The sequence below is a fragment of the Carettochelys insculpta genome, chromosome 4 (assembly GCF_033958435.1).
Source record: "Carettochelys insculpta isolate YL-2023 chromosome 4, ASM3395843v1, whole genome shotgun sequence".
Lineage (NCBI taxonomy): Eukaryota > Metazoa > Chordata > Testudines > Carettochelyidae > Carettochelys > Carettochelys insculpta.
Genome location: NC_134140.1, coordinates 48,328,192 through 48,348,326, shown reverse-complemented (window position 1 = coordinate 48,348,326; position 20,135 = coordinate 48,328,192). Strand labels below are relative to the sequence as shown.

The 20,135-nt window shown below is 45.9% G+C and overlaps 1 protein-coding gene across 5 annotated transcripts in view; it reads left to right on the top strand.

Annotated features, from left to right (window-relative positions):
• Nucleotides 1–20,135, top strand: part of TEC (tec protein tyrosine kinase) — a 93,850-nt gene that overhangs the window by 22,703 nt on the left and 51,012 nt on the right. The window contains exon 1 of one of the 5 annotated variants that reach the window (XM_074992735.1): nt 17,507–17,599. The exons of the other annotated variants lie outside the window; for them this stretch is intronic. The gene's annotated coding sequence lies outside the window, so the exon portion shown is untranslated. Of the gene's footprint in view, nt 1–17,506; nt 17,600–20,135 lie in introns of those variants that run through there. 5 annotated transcript variants of the gene reach the window in all.

The window sequence follows — 20,135 nt, the reverse complement described above, 5'->3', positions numbered from 1 at the left end:
GCCTAATGAAGCACTATGTGTTCACCGCAGCACTTCACTAGTAATCTCCCATCACCCTGATTAACATGCCCCCTTCAAAGCCAAGATGAGCCAAATTCTGCTTCCCTTTACATTGGTATTCTCATTTAACCATAGTTACTGAAATGCAGCAAAAACAACAAGCTTGTGCTTTGCTACACTGTCAGTTGAACCATTGTCAGCATCAGTTGAGATATGGTCAGCAGAAAGTAAGTTTTGTAGTGTACACAAACCCTCTGCCTCTCACCTTCAGGTGAGCTCTAGAATAATTTTTATTGGCCAACCTACACCTGATCTGGACAAGAGTATCTTCAGAATCACTAGCTGGAGTCTCTGTTCTTAGACTGCTTTTGTACAGTTTAAGCAGCAGAAACTAGCCTTAAATGACTGGAGATTGCCAGCGGAGAATTCCTTCTGTACTGCAAAAAGGGAGTCCAGAGGTCATGGTGGACCACAAGCTAAATATGAGTCAACAGTATAACAGTGGTGCAAAAAAATAGTAAACATAATTCTGGGATGCATTTGTAGTATCCAGAGGCACTGAGACCTCGTCTGGTGTGAGTGAAGTCTCTGCTCTACAGCCTTGGTCGCGAGCTAGTTGGCCTTGAGCTCATGTGGTAGAATGTAGGGCTTTAGACCCTATGTTCACATGTTCTATCCCTGGTGCTAGCAACCCAGGTCTGTCGGTGTTACACATTAGCTGGAGTATTTAAGCAAGACATAAGAAGTAATTCTTCTGCTCTACTCTATGCTGATTAGGTCTCAGGGGGAGTATTGTTTCTAGTTCTCATCTTCACATTTCAGGAAAGATGTGGACAAAATGGAAAAAATCCAGAGAAGAACAATACAAATGATCAAAGGTCTAGAAACCATGACCTATGAAGGAAGAGTGAAAGAACTGGATTGTTTAGTCTAGAAAAGAGAAAGCTGGGAAGGGACATGACAACAGTTTTCAAGTATCTAAAAGGTTTTTACAAGGAAGAGGGAGAAAAATTGTTCTCTTTAACTTCTGATGATAGGACAAGAAGCAAGAAGCAATGGTCTTAAACTGCAGCAAGGGAGGGTTGATTGGACATTAGGAAAAACTTCCTAACTGTTAGGGTGTGTCTACACGGGCACAAATATTCAAAATGGCCATGCTAATGGCCATTTTGAAGACTGCCAATGAGGCGCTGAATTGAATATTCAGCACCTCGTTAGCATCAGGACGCTTCTGGCCATGGCGCTTAGAAAGCCTGTGGCTCGGCGCGGCTACATGGGGCTCCTTTCGAAATCCCCTGATTTCGATCAGCTGACACAATAAGGGGATTTTGAAAGGTGCAGTGTCCTTTAGAAAAGGAGCCCCATGTAGCCACACCGAGCCACGCGCTTTAGCAAGCGTCGCGGCTGGAAGCGTCCTAATGTTCAATTCAGCCCCTCATTAGTAATCTTCAAAATGGCCATTCGCATGGCCCTTTCGAAAATTTGTGCCCGTGTAGACACAGCCTTTGGGTGGTTAAACACTGGAATAAATTGCTTAGGGAGGTTGTGGAGATTTTTAATCACTGGAGATTTTTAAAAGCACATTAGACTGAAACCTGTTAAGGTGGTCTAAGATGATGCTGGTTCCTGCCATAAGTGCAGGGGACTATACCTGATGACCTCTAGAGGTTCCTTCCATTTCTGTGATTCTACTTCCAGAAAATTAGCAGAGGTGGCCTTGTTGCCTACCGTGTCAGCTGCCCCATCCGGAATGTACAGGAAAGGAGGAACACAACAGGGATGTTCTGGGGGAATGGTGGAGCAAAGCACCACTGTGGTGGACCCTCCCCCGCTCCCAGATTACAGCATATTACAAAAGTTATACCAATGGCAGAATTTACTGTCGACACCTCTTGCTGCTCTAACTTCTAGTGAGGCATGCAGCCAAAGATCGGAGAACTCTCAGCAGATGCCAGAAGCAACTACTCTCTGCTACCAAGCAGATTTTATACACAGAGGAGGATCAAGGCTCAGATGTATGCTTGTATTACTGTGCTGACTATGGAGATCACAGGTGTATCTGTATTGCGTCATGGATTAATCTCGCCATTTTCTGTGCGTACACCTTTGGTTTCAAAAAGAATAGTTACCTAACCATGTGTGTATTGCCTAATTTAACTTCTGGCTCAAAATAAAGGTGAAAATAACTAACAGCTTTTTGCTACCCATCTTGAGGAATCTGTCTTTTTTTTTTCTTTCTGAAATTCTTTGGGATGCTAATTGGACTTCCATTGATTAGACTAAGAGAATTACCTGCATTCTCTTTGGATCCTAAGTTTAGAGAGGCAGGGTGCATATTTTTCAAAAATGTCCTTTAAACACCCTAATGTCCTAATAATGCCTAATAATGTCTTATTTCCACCCTATATTAGACAGAAATTTTTGGCACATGAAGATGTCTCTGAAATGCTGATGTTAGTGGTCTTTGGTGTTGCTGAATAAGTGAGGTAGAAGAAAGTCTGTTTTTTAGATTTCTAGCAGAGGCTGTAAATTTTATCTGCCATAAGTCAGTTGATGATATATCATGAACTAGATCAGTGGTGTCCAATACAAATGTAAGGATCACCACAGTTGCGCCCCCACCCCCTCCCAGCCAGGTAATTGCCCTCCCCTCATGTGCAAACTGCCGGTGACTCACCCAAGCCAGTGCCGGGGCTGCAGGGGGAGCCGCTGCCACTGCCACCATGCATTTGTTGCACCAAGTGGTGGGGCATGTGCACGGGGTGGGCAGAGGGTGCTCAACATGTACAGTTTTAAGGAGCCGCATTTTGCCACACTGCGGTGTCCAATTCTCCACATGTGGTGAATGGAAAGCGTATCGGACACCACAGAACTACATCATGTAGATACAACTGATAATTCAATATTAAAATGCTCCCAGTGCCTCAGGTGCTTATACTGTGTATCTTACTGTATTATAGTTGAAGGGTTACTACTCAATCAGTTATATGGTTAACAATGGTTGAGTTTTGGGGCATTGATGATGAAGGATAACTATGGATCTAAACTGAGCTAATCTGGAGGATGTTTACATTAAAGATGGATGAGTAAGACTGGGAAATTATCAAAAAAAATCATAATAGCTCCTTATCTGTTCAGTGGCAGTGGTACCAGTTCTGTGTCAAATGTGATGTATTAAAGAACTCTGGGCCACCATGCATGACTCCCCTTTTAGCCACTCCTCATGTAGCTTCCCCAGGAGGCCTAAAATCCTGACTCAGTAGGTGTTTTTCTGAGGAATTACTGAGTAAAAAATGAATGAGGTGCCTACAATGTGACCTTAGTTGAATAACTGAGCCAATCCATTAAAGTGGACCCAGTTAACATGCACAAGAGAAATTGGTGGTTCGTAACTATAAGAAACAAAATTAGATAGAGTATGTCTGGTGACAGAAGTGGACCACAATATATATTTATAACAACAAAAGGCAGCCAAACATAGAAAAATATTTTGCTATGCTAGTGTGTAGTCTAATGAACTGTCATCTATGCAGTCATCAGTAAAGTAGGATTGATTCTTCGCATCATTAGCTGTGCAGAACACAAATTCTGTTCTTATTTTGACATGTCCTACCTATGTCACAATGCTATTTAAATAATAAAATATGTCCAATCGCTGTGATTTAGTAAATAAAATAGGTTTTTAACTTATTATTTAATCTGTACTTATACAGATTATACTTATACTTTAATCTGTCTCTTTATCTCCATCCTTAAGCAATTTAGTCACCACAGACATATCAGGAAGCTGTTATAACATATTCACGGTGAATCTGGATTCTGTTGTCCTCTAACAATGTAAAAGTAGTAATGAAGACACATGCTCTGTGAAACACTGTTGAAATTGAGATTCAGTTCAGGGCTTAAAGTGTGTTGGAGGGGGACATATCACAGACCTGAATGTTTAGTAAGTAAAACATTGAGATGTTCACTGAGGAGCCACTTGAAGAAGTGGGTCTGTCATACAAAAGCTCATCACCTAATAAATTATTTTGTTAGTCTTTAAAGTGCTACTTGACTGCTTTTTTGTTTTGATAGACTACTTTACCAAATATCAGAGAGGTAGCTGAGTTAGCCTGTATCTTACCAAAGCTGCTGCTGTGGCTCCTAGAGAACCTGTCAGCACTTAACTCACATGCTAATCATCTCATCAGTGCTTTATCAATTAAGCAAATCTGCATCATCAGGAAAGAGGGAACATTTTACAAATTAGCTTCAGATGCAGTTGTTATAAAGGGAAACCACATACAGTACATGGCATGAAACTTTGGGGAGAGAAAATTAGAGCAAGTATGCTGGGGCAAAGCCTTAGACTTATGAATAATTTCAGTGTTCCTTGTAAGCAGATAGAATCTTTGTTTTTTAAGGCTTAATTTCTTCAAGGTGTCTTGCTTTTAGACAAAGCTAGGAGAACAAAGAGCTTTATAAAAGGGAAAATGAAGGACACACAGAAAGATCAGCACTGGAAGTACATCCATGAAAGCCTTAGCTCAATATGTTGTTGTGAGAAATTTAAGAACTAGTTAGAAAGGAAGGATGTTCTGTTATGGTTAAAGATGGCTTCCATTTTTGGCTGTCTTGCTCAGATACTGTGAAATTACTATGTGGGTGTTGGAAAGTTTGCATGACTGTTGTGGGTTGAACACTGTTGGTGATAGAAAGAATCCTTACCGTCAATTTTCACGTTCAAAAAGTGGCCAGTTGGAGCTGAAGATGATTGATCTAACCTGTAAAGATGGAACTTTCTGCTGATCTGCTTATCACATATGTGCTGGAGATGGGGGTTGGAGGAAATGGCCCTTGTCCCCCCTTTTTAAAACCTGTACAATAAGGTCCCCACATTCGTGAACTTAGCGTTCGCAAATTCAGTTATTTGCGAGTGGCTGCTTGAGGCTGCCACTTCCTGAGGCCGGGAGCACCGGCGGCTGCCATTTCTCTGGGGCTCCGAGCTGCCCCTGTATTTGCAAAAATCAACATTCGCAAGGGTTCTCAACACAGAACCCTCGCGAATGTTGAGACCCTACTGTACACGTTCACAGACAGGGATGCCGTTTGGGTACTGTGGGCAGCTGCTTCCCCAAGGAGCAGCTCTGGGTTGCAAATAAACTGCTGACTGGTTCACATGAGCATGAAGGACAGGCAGCCTGCTAATGCTCTGAGTGGACCCCAGGGTTGTTTCAGAGCCCTGTTCTCACAGAAGAGCCACAATGCTGACAGCTGTCACTGCTTTGGGTGGTAAAAGGCAATAGTAAATCAAATGCACCCCATGCACTTGCGGTTGGTGAGTGAGAGTGCTTGGAAGAACGGGGTGGAATGAGGATCAGTGTTTGCTCTAACTCTATGAACATGTAATTGAAAGGTGAGGGAGCTACCTGATGGGGTGCTGCCCTGTGACTGAGGTACAGTATGGAGGTGGGGGCATTGCTAAGTGATTTGGGGGTGTGTACAGGGACATTGCTTGGTGGGGGCACTGCCAAGTGAATATGACGATGAGGGCACTGTGGGGTAATGGGCATTACAGGTCATTTGAGGCTGTGCGGATGTGAATGATACCGCTAAGTGATACAGGAACTAACCACAACAAATGCTCCTGGAACAGATGGATTTTTACATCTTACTTTTCAAAAAATTCAAGAGCTTGCAGGATACCCTTCTGAAAGTTGCCCAGTGCTATTCAAATCTGAAATGGCACACCTGAGTGGGAATGTCTCTCAGCCAAGTTAGCACTCTGGGTCTGCTTTGCATTGTGCAGTATGCCAGGCCAGCCAGGGCTTATCAGTGTTGTGCCACAGAAAACACATGAGCTATATCTACACTAGCCCCCCTCCCTCCACTTTCGAAAGGGGGATGCTAATGAGACACTTCAGGATATGTTAATGAGGTGTTGCAATGAATATGCAGCACCTCATTAGTGTAATGGTGGCAGTGGCACTTCGAAAGTGCTGCTTTCGATTGCGCACGGCTCATCTACATGGGGCCCTTTTCGAAAGGACTCTGCAGAGGTAGAAATCCCCTTATTCCTATAACCAAAGTAGAAAGAAGAAATAAGGAATAACTGAACTGGTAGCCAAAGTGGAGCTCATCCAATTATTCCTCCTTTTTTCCTCTTTTGTATAGTGTTGTCTAGATACCCACACTGTGCTATGTATAGAACAAACACATAGCAAGACAGTCCATGCTCCAAATACTATACTTGTAACAGGTCAAAGGATGCAAGGGAGGAAGTATTTACAGATGAAGAATGAGACAATTTCATCCTAGTGCAAAAGGCATGCACAAGGGACCACTTAAGAACTCCAAATGGCTTAAGGGGGACATGTGGTACATATGCCTTGAGATTTATGGCTTCAGAGAGATGAGTTTCACCTTAAATGCAAAAAAGTAAATTCTGCACCAAAATCTCCCAATGTTTGCTGTGCATGGTTTCGAAAAAGACTCAAAAAGCAGAACTACAGAAATCTTCCTGAAAATTCATATTGTAATTTAACAGCACAAACATCATGGGAGATTTCCTTGTTTATTTCATGTAGCTGCATCCATTCAAATTGTTACAGAATTTAGCACAAATGTACAGGAGAAATCAAGAAGTAAAGGTGCATCTAAAATTAGGTCAGGTCATGTGTGGTACAGAATAAACAGAGGTTTACTTATGAACCTTATATGATTGCAATGCTGTAGCAAGAATATGACTGTCTACATTTGACTGACAGGAAGAATAACTTACACTTGCAGTGGTTAGGAAATTGCATCAGTGCTGCTGCGGAGAAAATAAGGCTGGTATGCTGAAGATTTTTGCCTTCTCTTAGCTTGGCTGTTGTTTGCCTTCATTCTCATTCATCTGTGCTCTGTCTGTGGCAATGAATTTTCACTTTTATGTTGAATAGGATGAAATCTAAACACTTCAGCTATGCCTACAGTACAGCGATCTGTTGACAGAAGTTACTGTCACACACGAAAAATCGATCCACTCTGTCGACAGAGAGCAGCCACATAGCCCGGCTGCTCTCTCAACAGAACGGACCCCAGGACTGTGTCAGAGATTGCTTCTGGCCGGGGAATCCTGGCCAGGTGTACCCTTAAAGCTCCCCCTGCTTCCCTAAATAGCTGCTCCCTGCACACCAGAGGCTTTGCAACCCCCATGAGGGACAGCATAGCCCCTCCAGAGAGCACATGCAGCCCGAGGGAGACCCCTGTGCTGTGCTGCATTTCATGGAGCCAGACCACGCCCCAGTCACACCTTGGACCCTCGCGATAGCTGTCATCCACCTGCTTTGCCTGCCTGTGTGCCACCCTGCCATTGGAGGAGCCCAAACCAGGTACCCTAGAGAACCTTCCCAGTCATTTCCACAGATCATCAGGCAGGTGTCGCATTACCCAACAAGCGCCCACTGGTGGGACTGCCCTGTTATGAGCAAGTGGGATAACCAGCAGTACGTGCAGACTTTAGAATGCGCAAGGAAATGTTTCCTGAGCTTTGTGCCTGGCTTGCCCCTGCCCTCTCCAGGGAGGACACCTGGATGTGGCCCACCATCCCCGTTGAGGAACAGACAGCCATCGCATTATGGAAGCTTGCATGAGTACTGCCACCCCAGAGAGCTACTGCTTGTTTGGGAATCAGTTCAGGGTGGGCAGATCCACTGTCGGGGTCTGCGCTTTTGCAGGTAAGGCACTCTGGTTCTCGGGCCTTGCATGTGTGGGGTCCCACCAGGGAGGACCACTGGTGTGAGAGAGTGGGGGGGATGTGGGGGGAGCTCTGTCCCCAGGGGACTATGCTGTCCCACACTTGGACATACTCACTGCCAGAGGGGTGGCCAGGGGGCCCCCCAAGCGCTCTGGGAGGGCTGGGGGCTGGGAGGGGGCCAGGGATGCCCCTGGAACCCAGGACCCACCTCCCTCCATCCCTCACGTGTGCATTCAGTCTCCTCCTCTTGCAGGTCATCAAGGCTATCAACAACATCTTGCTCCAGAGGGTCAGCTGCCTTGGGGATGTGGACACGGTCATGGCCAGCTGTGCCACACTGGGCATCATGCACTACTTTGGCGCAATTGGCACACTACTTCAGCACACTACTTTGGCACAATCGACGGGACACACATCCTAATCCATGCTCTGGACTCGTGGGTCCAGTATATAAACTGGAAGGGATGCTACTCAGTACTCATGCAGGGCCTCATCAACCTCGGCGACACTTCACAGATGTCTGTGTGGGTTGGTTGGGCCAGGCCCACAACACACAGGTCTGAAAATTTAGCCTCTGCCGGAGGATGGAGGTGAAGATGTACATCCCCCATTTGGGGGCTTGCAGTTGGGGACAACAACATGCCACTGTGCATTGTGGGGGACGTGGCCTACCCCCTCCTGTCCTGGCTCATGTGGCCCTACACAGGTCACCTGGATTCCACCCAGGAACTCTTTAATCCCTGCCTTAACTGGGCATGGGCCCAAGTGGAGTGTGCCTTTGGGCATTTGAAGGCGTGCTTCAGGTGTCTCCTCACCCACCTGGATGGGTGGAGTGGAATGTCCCGCAAGTTGTGGAGGTGTGCTGTGCTCTCCACAACATAGTGGAGAGCAAGGAGGAAGCCTTCATCCCAGGGTACATGGCCAATGCTGGCCCTGGGTACAAGGAGCTGGGCATGGTCCCTAACCACCAAGACCACTGTGACAGGGTGCAGATCCAGGAGGCCTTCTGGGAGAGCTTTGCCCGCAGCCCCCAATGACCCTCCCCAGGACACCCCCTTCACGGTCATGCCCACAGCCACCCCCCTGCCCCGACCACAACCCCTTCCACTCATCCACCCCTCACCCCCCCCACCCCCGTAGCGAGGGACACAGGGATGATTAATGAGTAACTTTTTACCAAACAACTCAGGAACATATGTAAGAAATAAACGTTTGGAAATAAAAACACTGTCGACAAAATGCATTTTGTGTGTAGATGTAGATGTGTTGCTGTTTACCCTATACAGTTCTATTAGCAAATTCTATCACTTTTTATTAGTATTTTTAATCTCCAGTTCTCATTTTATCAACCATTTCAGATTAAAGGGAAATCTGAGATTTGTTGGCCCATGCTTTCTTTACAATAATACATGAAAAAACTTTACTTGGAAGCATTTAGGCTTGCTAGACATTCAACATAACACAAACCGATTAGCAAGGAAGTGAAAATGAAGCTGCATAACAGGCTGGCTACACCTGGATTAAAGAGATTGCATGGATTATTAAGCATTTATTCAGTTAGTGATTTATGACCAAAAAAACCTCAAAGGTATTTAAAATTGGTAGTTAGAAGACTAAATGTCTTTGAGCATCTGAGCCTCATGGTCTTTCCCCTTGCCCTAGTCTGAAATCCAAATGAAAAGGCTCTTGCTCATTTTAGATTTGAACCACACTGTAATACGGCTGTGGGCAATAATTTTTGATGGGGGCCACTCCAAGATTTAGGTAAGTGGTCAAGTGCTTCATTTTTCTATAGAAGGAGTGCAAGGTTTGGGGTGGAAGTTGGGTGCAGAAGGGTGCTTAGGGTAGGGGACTGGGTGCACAATAGAGTGTGGGGTCTGAGAGGGAGTTTCTGTGAAGGAGGGTATTGTGATCTGGAGCAGGATTTGGTAGGCAGGGTCTGGGAGAGTGTATGGGCACAGGAGAGGAACCTGCCCTGGGGGAGGAGTGTAGGAGGAGGCGCAGAGTCTGGGAGAGAATTATGACATGGGGGTGAGGAGTGCAGCGGGTTTGGTTGTTACCTGGGGCAGGGAGTAGGGGTTGGGAGGGGCTGGAGTGCCACAGGCAGGCCCTGGCAGGGAGACTTTTATCTAGGTAGTTCCTGCCAGCAGCCCAGCTGGAACCTGAGGCAGGCTTCATGCCCTTGGCAACCCCAGATAGCTCAAAACTGCTGTCTGCTCCATGTAGGGTGACCATATTTCCTCTGGCCAAACACAGGACACAGGGGAATGATGCTGTCCTGGCCAAAACAGGAGAGATGGTCACTCTACCTAGAAGTCAGGCAGTGGCTGTCCTGTGGGGGCTGTCGCCCTGCTGCGGGGTTTCTGGGAGGCAGCTACGTCTCTTGGCTACCCCATTACTTGGGGCACCGGGAATGGGGCTGCCGCCCCATTAGCAAAGTTCCCAGCTTCCACCAGCTGCGGCAAGATGGGAGGGAGCCACAACAATCTGGTTCCCAGCACCCTATGGCCAGGGGAAGCCAGGCAGCAGCTGCAGTCCAACTCCCAGTTCCCTCAGCCAGGGGGAGCTGGGTGGCAGCTGCACTTCCATAAGGGTCCAGCTCCTGGGTCTCCCAGCTGGGGGAAGCCAGGTGGCAGTCGCGTTGGTCTGGTTCCCTCAATCGGGGGAAGCTGGGCAGCAGATGTGCTGCCAGGAAGGTCCAGCTTCCAGCTCCCCCAGTCACAGGGAGCCAGAACCAGGAGCAGCCACCTACACTAATAAAAAAGTGGAATATGAACCCATTAGTTCCTTTGGCAAAATAAATTGGGATGCTAGCGTGATGCCTGAAGTATGGAGCTGTCCTGGCCAAAAGGGGACAGATGATCACCTTATCTCCATGTGGTTCTCTGCTCCAGACACCATGGGGAAGGGAGGTTTTATGCTACTACTCCCACAGCAAAATCTGTGCACTTCTATTGGTGAGAAACAGGCTAATGGCTGCTGAGAGATTTTGGTAGGAGGCATGAGCAGCATGCAGAGACTTCCCCTTCTCCCAGGGTTTAGCACAGAGACTTAAATGGAGAAGGAAGCTGCTTAAGACAGCGTGGGCTGCTCAGAAGCAGCTGTCTGCTCTGTGATGGAGGGTCCCACTGGGGCAATCTGCAGGCTGGATCTGGCACCTTGGCAGGCTGAATGCAGCTCATGGGCCGCATCTTGCCCACCCCTGTTCTAACGGAAAAACGGGCTCCAGGAGATACTGGGGATAGTCAAACTTGTGTGAGGCCCCTAAACACTGAAGAGCAGCTGTATAAAAGGAGGGTTAGTGCTCAGGTCAGTTTGATATAGTTTCATGCTTAGTTTTCAGAACACAAGCTCCCTATAAAGATATGCTACCAATATCATGCCTATGAGATTTCTGAAGGGTAAAATAGAGAGTACAGGGTATAGGCAGCAGAAAATGGACAATACTGAAATCTAAGAGGTAGACAGCAAGCATGAGAGAGAATGTAGCTACTTCCTGGAAACAGGGGCTTGTCTCACAGAGGCTTAGCTGAGGTGTTTGCAACTGGAATGGCTTGTGTGCAGGGTTTGGGTTTTTTTTGATACTTCAAGCTAAGCAGAATTTCAGTAAGTTTTGTAAGTTAATAAATAACACAAGAAAATCTGCTGAATCACCAGTTTCCCTTTCAACAGGGAAACGATCCACTGAAAAGTTCTAAAGTTGCTATTGTTCCCCACAAGACAATTTCATGTCAGCAAAATTGTTTAATATTATCCCTCGTCTTCAACCCTTTGAATATTTGTCATCTTAGATTCTCATAGTAGGAATTGTATCTTTGTATGAATTTGTATGGCTGATAATGGGGCTACAATACTGACTAGAGCCTTTTAGATCAGTAGCCCCCAAACTTTTTATGCTCAAGATGATTTTCTGAATCTAAGGGCAACCTGAGGTCTAACTTGCCCTTTATGTGAGGCCTTGCCCATTCCCCAAAGCCCTATCTCACTCACTCCATCCCGCCTCTTTCTGTATCTCACTCCCCTCCACCCTCACTCACTTTTACTGGGCTGGGACACGGTTTTGGGAGGGGGTGCAAGAAGCTGGATATGGGTGCTGGTTTTGGAAGGTAGCTCAGCTCTGAGGCTTGGAGTGCAGGCAGGTGTGGGGCACTAGCTCTGAGAGGTAAGGCAAGGCTGGGGCAAGTGCTTGGGGTACAGGAGGGGGTTGGGTGTGTAGCAGGGAGTATGTGTGCTGGGTCTATGGGCATCGGGGAGGGGTAGGGGGTTGAGATGCAAGAGATGGTATAGGATGCTGGCTCAGAGGGGGATCAGGGCTATGGCTTGGGATGCTGGAGGGGCTAGAGGGTGCTGGCTCTGGGATGGGGATCAGGGCTAGGGCTTGGGTTGCGGGTGGGACTACGGGGTGCTGAGGGCAGGAAGGGGCTGGAGGTGGGGAGTGGTCTCAGCTGGACAGCACTTACCGCTGACGGCTCCCAGTTGTCAATGCAATGAGGCTGAGGCAGGCTCCCTATCTGCCACAGTCCCACACCACTCCTGGAAGAGACCAACACACCCCTGTAGGCTGGGGGTGGGGGCAGGGGCATGTGGCTTCATGCACTGCCCCTCTCTGCTGGCACTGCTTTCATCAGCTCCCATTAGCCACAGTTCCCTGTTCCTGGCCAGTGGCAGCTGTGGGGGACAGTGCTTGCACACAGCTGCAGAGTGCTGAGACTACTGCCCTCCCCACTTCCCACAGGGCCACAAAGCTATGTTGGCTGCTCCAGGGAATGGGCTGCTGGCATCGGTCCAGGACAAGCAGGGAGTCTGCCAAGCGCCAATCGCAATCACATGGGAGACTCCCCAGCATTAACCAATCAATGTCAATTGACCCATTGGCGACCACTGCTCTGTGTTACTCACATTCAGTGTATGGAAACTGAATCAGTCACCTAACCTACATATATTCCTTATTTCCCAGACAGGCAAGGAACAAAACACTACACCAAACTCATGGTATGTAGGCAATTATGAACTATGTCAGGCATTTTGCATTCCGGGGAGATTTTTGTGGTAGTTCTGCATGGCAAATTCACTCCTGTAAAATCGAAAACCATCTGCTTTTAAAATTTAGACTATCACCCTTCAGGAAGATATCACGGATATTTTAACTATATTTTTATCTTGGTATACACCTCATCTCCACTGAGCAGAGGTCGTGCTATTCCTGCCTTATAAATGAGGAGGTAGATCAACTCTGCTGGGCCAAATCATTTAAGCTGTGTCTACACCACCTCCCTACTTCCAAGGGAGGATGGTAAGTAGGGTGTTGGGAGTTTATTAATGAAGTGCTGTGGTGCATATCCAGCATTTCATTAAGCAAATTCCCCCCGAGGCAGCTTCTAAGTGTTAAACTTCAAAGTGCTGGCTCGCTTCTACCCACGGCTAGCCCACCGGTACTTTGAAGTGCTTGGGCATTGTAGTGAGTCAGTATGGCCTCCCGCAGACTCAGAGGCAGACGAGGCTGCGCAGAGGCCCTGGTGGGCGGGCCCGGAGCTAGGATACCAAAGGCCCGCCCCTCAGAGGGCAGAGCCCAGGGCTTATTAAAGGCTGGGATTCCGGGCAGGGAGGACACGCCTGCCCGAGCTCCCTGGTGCCAAGGGCAGAGGGCCTGTCGCCGCCTGGCCAGGCTGGAGGAGCAAGCCCCCAGCGGCTCCCAACAACCCCGGATTCAGATGCCCCAGGGGGACTACCCGGACTTCCCAGACCTGCCAGGACCTTCATGCCGGCGGAGACTCCCTGCCTTGGAAGAAGCCCTGGGAGTGGTCTGTCCCGGGGGACCCCTACAGCCCTCAAGCCCAGGATCGCCTCGGGTCCCCTGTGCTACTGCCGCCCGACTATCCCAATGACATTGAGATGGGCGACTGGCTGGAGCCCCCGAAGGTGGATGACCTGGAGGAGACCGACCTAGAGGGACTCCCTGACCAGATGGACTGGGACCTTCCGCCAGCGGAGGTAGAGGTAGGAAGTGGCCCGGGGAACGACGCTCCTGAACCCATGGCAGTGTGTTGCGGCCTGGATCCCCACTGCCGTGGTCATGTGTGAGCGACCCCCAGGGCCCCGGGCCAGGTCGCAGTGGAGTGGGAGGGCCTGCGACCCCCTACCCCCTCCTTGACAGGGCCAGCCTGCGCTGGGCCTGTGCTTAGACCTCTTTGTACTGCTGCCCCGCCCCAAACTAAGGGCTGGGCTTGTACTGCCATTGTGAACTGCCCTGCCCTGGACTGAGGGCTGGGCTGGGATTGCACTGCTATTGTGAACTGCTGCCCTGCCCTGGACTGAGGGCTGGGCTGGGCTTGTACTGTCATTGTGAACTCCTGTCCCACCCTGGACTGAGGGCTGGGCTGGGATTGCACTGCTATTGTGAACTGCTGCCCCGCCCTGGACTGAGGGGCTGGGGCCTGTATTGTATTGCACTGGGAACTGCTGACCACCCCCTAACTGAGTGCGGGCCGCTGTTATAACCCCTCTTTGGTTGCCGACCACCCTAGGCCAAGGGCCGGGCGGTCTAGGACTTCCTACAGGCGTCTTCAAAGTCCCTTTACTCATCAAAATACAAAACAAATTAGCTATTCAAAGCCATTTGTTGCGAATCAATATTTTTAGGGCCATAAAAAGTGCCCATACACAAACTTTATTACAATTAAAATAAAATTAAAATAAAATTCATCACTTTTACCAAGCTCTAAAATGACAGGTGGTCCGTGTGATTATCCATTTATAAATGAGTCTTCTAAACTACAAAGGTCACCACCATTATGCAAGTAATAGTTAATTTAAATTAAAATTCCTAATGTTTGTCTCGTACCCCTGAGGCAAATTTTGTGACCATCTTAACTGTGTAGTAATTAAACTAACCATTTTCTCAAGAATTGAAGTAAGCAGGAAAACAACAAAACCATGAATGCTTTGAGTTCCTTCTGCTAGAAAGAAGAAAGTCAGAAGATCTGACTGTATTCTCACGGAGGGTATTTTTGTGGTGAAGGTTGCTGTGTTTTGTGGTGAGAGAAAAATCAGGGATCTGACCTAGAACTCTTGGGGCTTGTCTACACTAGTCCCCTCCTTCAAAGGGTAACTTCAAAGTTGTGAGGGTACTGCAGGGTGCCCGTGGCCACACTGCTTGCCGCCGCTTCGAAAGTAGCAACCTTGAAGTTTGTGCAGCAGGAATTATGCTAATAAGGTGCTGCATATGCAGCACAGCACCTCAGTGCTATTTCTGATTGGGCTCGTTTACATGCCTCCTTTGAAGGAGGGGGCTACTCCTAGAGGAGCCCTTATTCTCTTGTTTTATGCAGTGATCATAACAGTTTCTTTAGCCTCATAAAGGTTTTCAGAAGTTTTTAATCAAGATTTAAAAATGTGGCTGGAATTACAATGGCGTGTTGCAGAAAAGAATGGGAGAGCAAAGGTGCTGTGAGGTAACGCTCTCAGTTTAACTAACAAGGGAAGGAGGGGGCTAAGTTCTGGCTCCACTGAAGTCAACAGGAGTTTTGCCATTGATTTCAGAGGGATCAAGATTTCATCTAATGTGGCTGTAACCTCGGACTACAGGGTGAGAGTCTCAGGAAGTACATAAAATGTATCCTGATTGAGGCCTTATGACAGTATTAATTTTTAAACAGAACTCCCACATGTACCTAATCAAAACTTTTGCATAAAAACTAATGGAACAATAGCTCTCTATTCCAGAAAGTCCATTATCTTATCAGGAGGGAAGGAAAAGTTGTCTAATATTATCTTTAACTCTGCAGTGTTTGAAGAGTAAGTTTCCCAGCTACTTTAAGAGTGTCTCAGAGATAAACAGTGATTTATAAGGGACTTATTCTGTGAGGTACTCATGCTCTCTCTAAATTCAGTGGGAGTGCCATCACAGACTGTAGACACAGATTGTGCTCTACATTTAGCAACTGTCATATGCAGCTTTAATTCTTTAAAATAAAGATACTGTTTTAATTTTAAATGGACACAGGATTAATTGCGCCATTCTTTAATGGTATTTTATTCAAATAACATAACCCTCTAACTAGAAAACTAACTAAAAGAGCAAATTTTTTTTTGTAATAGTGGGTCACATATGGAAAACAACGCTCACGAGTTCTCATGACTGGGAGCTGAGGAGACCGCAGCTGTTTCTAGGCTGAAGGGAGCTTGTGGCAAAAAATACACAAATTGTGTGCTGTAATTTATATATATTTTGCCAACAGTTCTGTTGGGAAAGGCTTTTCTGACATTTGGCCCATCCACACGGCGCTAACTGTCAGAAAAAAACTCCGTCCAGACATCCCTTCTTTGTGGAACGAAGGGTACAGGGATGTCGAGAGAATGCTCCTGACTGGCCAATCTCTTCCAAGAGCTCTGCAGTCTGGACGTGTGCTCTGTTGACAAAACTTCTGTCAACAGACGCCTGCAGTCTAGATAGAGCCTGTGTCTCAGGCCCAGCATTATAGGGAGAGCTTCATAAGTGAGCAGAGGTGAGAAGTGCAGTAGCCAGTGAGTCCCTTTCTGTTGTCACTCTCTTCTCTTTCACTCCAAAGAGATTTAGTGGTCTTTGAAACTGCTGGAAAATAGACTAGAAAACTTGAACTTCTGAAGTTTGTGGCCCTTAATATGTCTTGTTGCTGAAAGACTATTTGAAGCCAGAGAGGAGGGAATTCACATTCAATTCCCCACATTTATTTTTTTCCTGTATTAAAGCATTAAATAATGGTCCAGAGATAAAGTAGTGCCAATTGGTTTGGCACACAGTAGATATGCAAACTGAGTAACCTAGATGCTGAAAGGGAAAGGTGGTGAAATCAGGAAACACAGGCATTTATTGTAGGTGACAGTAAATTCTTTCATATCCATCAGCTCTGGGACCAGGAGGCTGCTGACATTCAAATATTCTGGATAATAGAGATATACCTAGCAATGCATAACACTAAAGAGAAACAAGGCTAGCTATTACGAAACAAACAAAAATGTATGCAGAGGACTTTACCAACATCAGTAGTATTGTACACTGTAAACTTACATGGTATTTATTTGTATTTACTTTCATTATACCATACTTACAGAAAATGTAACTAAAATTTTACTTATGGTTAAAATGCCAGTTATTTGAGAGTTCAGGATGACAGAATGTCAAATGTGAAAGAGTTTACTGTAGCGACATAAGGTGTTTCTCCTCCAAGGCAGCTTTTTCTTAACCCAGGAGGTTAACGGTTATCCTGCTGCAGTTACCTTTGCATATCACTTACTCTTTTTGCATAGTCTTTGTGTGCCAGATTCACACAAAGGAGTTCACAGAAGGAAGGATGGGTTTGCAGACAGAAGAATATATATCCTTTTAGCTTCTTACCCAAGCCACCGAGGTTCCACACACTGCTTAGCCAGGACCCAAACAGGGCAGGGCTAAGCTTCTCTTTCAAAGTGAAGGGCTATGTACACAAAGAGCTCTTCTCATGCATACACAGCCTTAGAGGGGCAACCCAGCCTACTAATTTCACTAGAATTACACAGTATTTTGAACATTATGACTTAGTGTTCACGGTTTCGGGCCTCAACATTCTAATTTTACTGGCCTGTCAATTGTCAAGCTGAAATAACGGCATCTATGAGAAAATTTTTTCTGTATCAGGTGTTACATGACTTAACACTTTTTTTTTTTTTGTCATTCACACTAATAGATTCATACAGACAATAGAATTCAGTGACAGATGGGCAGATGGGATGCTGACAGAAGTAATAAAGGATTGTTAAAAGCCTCTTGGTAAAAAATAAATAAAAATCCCTGTTTTTGCTAAGTGCAAAGAATTTCTAAACACCGTAGAAAACACTGGAGTTTTATGGCTTTGTATTAAAAATGTAAGTGTCACTATATGCCTTTCTGTAGTGAAATTTGGGATTACTAATGTGCCTAATTCTGGTTTGGTTTGGTTTAGTTTTTTTTAATGTGGAGAAAAACAAGCTTGTTTGTTGTGGAATATTTATAGATTATCTGGACTTAAACATCCTGTCATTCTTCCTGGTGCCTGACCACTGAAGCATAAGCTTTTGAGACACAATTTCTCTGCCTGCTGTCTTTGTAACTGCTAGCAGACTCAAAGTATCAGGGTATTAAAAGTGTATCTTAGACTTTCATGTTTTCCATAAGCATATAACTTTTCTGGTTTTCTTGTATTGTATGTGGTATAAGTAGTGATGCTTCTAGCTAAATTTCCCTTACGTTTTCCAAATGTGTTTTCAGTTGCTTATATTTTTGCTACATGTTAACAACTCACAATGAAATTTTCCATGCCAGGTATTTGTGTCAGGCTGAATTTGTTGCGAAAAGTTTTAGCAAAAGGGTTTCAGCCATTTCTGAGAATTAAATTACGGAAGATACCTTGTTTTGCCCATATTAACACATTAAGGCTGGGTCTACACGTTCCCTTTCCTTTCGAAAGGGGCATGTTAATGAGAAGGTTTGAAATATGCTAATGAGGCACTGCAATGACTGTGCAGTGCCTCATTAGCATAATGGCAGCCGCGGCGATTCGAAAGTGCAGCTTTTCGAATCGCGCACCGCCCATGGAGACTGGACCTCCCAAAAGGACCTCCCCAGTTTTCGAAAGCCCTTCTTCCAATCTGGTGATCGGAAGAAGGGCTTTCAAAAACTTGGGGGTTCCTTTCAGAAGGTTCTGTCTCCACGGGCAGCATGCAATTCAAAAAGCTGCACTTTTGAATTGCCGCGGCCGCCATTATGCTAATGAGGCGCTGCACAGTCACTGCAGTGCCTCATTAGCATATTTCAAACCTGCTCATTCACATGCTGCTTTCGAAAGGAAGGGGAACGTATAGACCCAGCCTAACTGAAAGATTTCCTTTAGAGGCTGTGTAGTGCCTTCAAGCTTTTGGAATAGGGACTTGAAATTTGTCTGTAGGGGTGGTTTCTCTGCTGGAGACATGCCCTCTGCTGTTCCCATGAAAAGGCATTCAAATGTGGCCAAGATATGGACCCCTAGAAATTTATTTTACACATACTCAGTAATTAGGGGAACAGAGCAGGAGAGAACAGAGGCAGAAGAGTCTGTAACTCATCATCATCAACAACCATGGGCTCAGCACCTGTTGGTGTCCGATGCCTCCCTTACTATTTCCTTCCATCTTTCCCTATCCAGTGAGGAGTGGCTTAGTTTCTGTAGACTAGCTCTGCATCAATCTACTATATCATCTATCCATTCTCTGTGGGCTCTGCCCCTCCTATTCCAGCCATCCATTTTGCTGAATACCAGGATCTCAGCTTTTCACTTATTGTTCATTCTGCAGATGTGCCCGAATAGCTGTAGTTTCCATTGTATAACCTTCTGCAGTAGGTTCTCTTTCAGCTGTATATTCCTACGTAATTCCTCATTGGTGATCTTCTGCATCCCTCCTTTTCTCAGGATCTTTCTATAACTGCTCCTTTCAAATGCCAACATCTTTCTCTTTGAATGTTTCATGATCACCCGTGTTTTACATCTGTACAACATGCTGCTGAATACACACGTTTCCAAGATGCTCAGCTTTGTCCCAAAGCTTATTGCTTTGCTTTCCAGATCTTATCCACCACCTTCAAACTTGTTCTTGCTTTTGCTATTCTAGTCGGTATTTCCTTCTTACAATCTAGATCATATGTCATATTGCTGACCAGTTACATGAACTTCTCTACATTCTCTAGGGCTGTGTCCACACTACAAAAATAACTTTTAAGTTGCTTACTTCCAAGTACAACTTCAACGCTGAACATCTACACATACCCTACTTTGAAGTTAAACTTCGAAGTAGGGCACTACTCCATTCCCAGGAATGGAGTAAGGACTTCAAAGGTGGGTTAACTTCGAAGTATGGGAAAATGGGTGTAGATTCTCTGCTGGCTACTTCAAAGTAGTACCTAACTTCAAAGTTAACTTCGAAGTTAGTTCCTAGTATAGATGTACCCTAGTTTGACCCCATCTACACTGATGTTCCTTCCTATTTCCTTATCTCCAAATACAATTGTCTTTGTTTTATCAATATTCATAATCGGTCCATACCACTTCCTTTCCTTATTTAGCACCTGTACTGTTCTTGCCAACTTCTGTTCATCTTCCTCAATGATAACTATATCATCAGCAAGCCTCAAATTGTTAATCATCCCGTGCACTGATGTCCCTTTTACCTCTTCCTTGATTGTGTCCATCGCTCTCTCTGGGTGTGTGATAAAGACACTTGGCAATATCGGGTCTCCTTATCTCATACTTCTACTCATTCCAAACCAACTTCCCAACTCCCTGCATGTTTTCACCACTGCCACCACATTGTCATTGATATCCCTCAACAACCGTATCAATCTGCTATCCACTCTGTACAGCTCCAACACTACTTAAGTCAGTCTGCTATA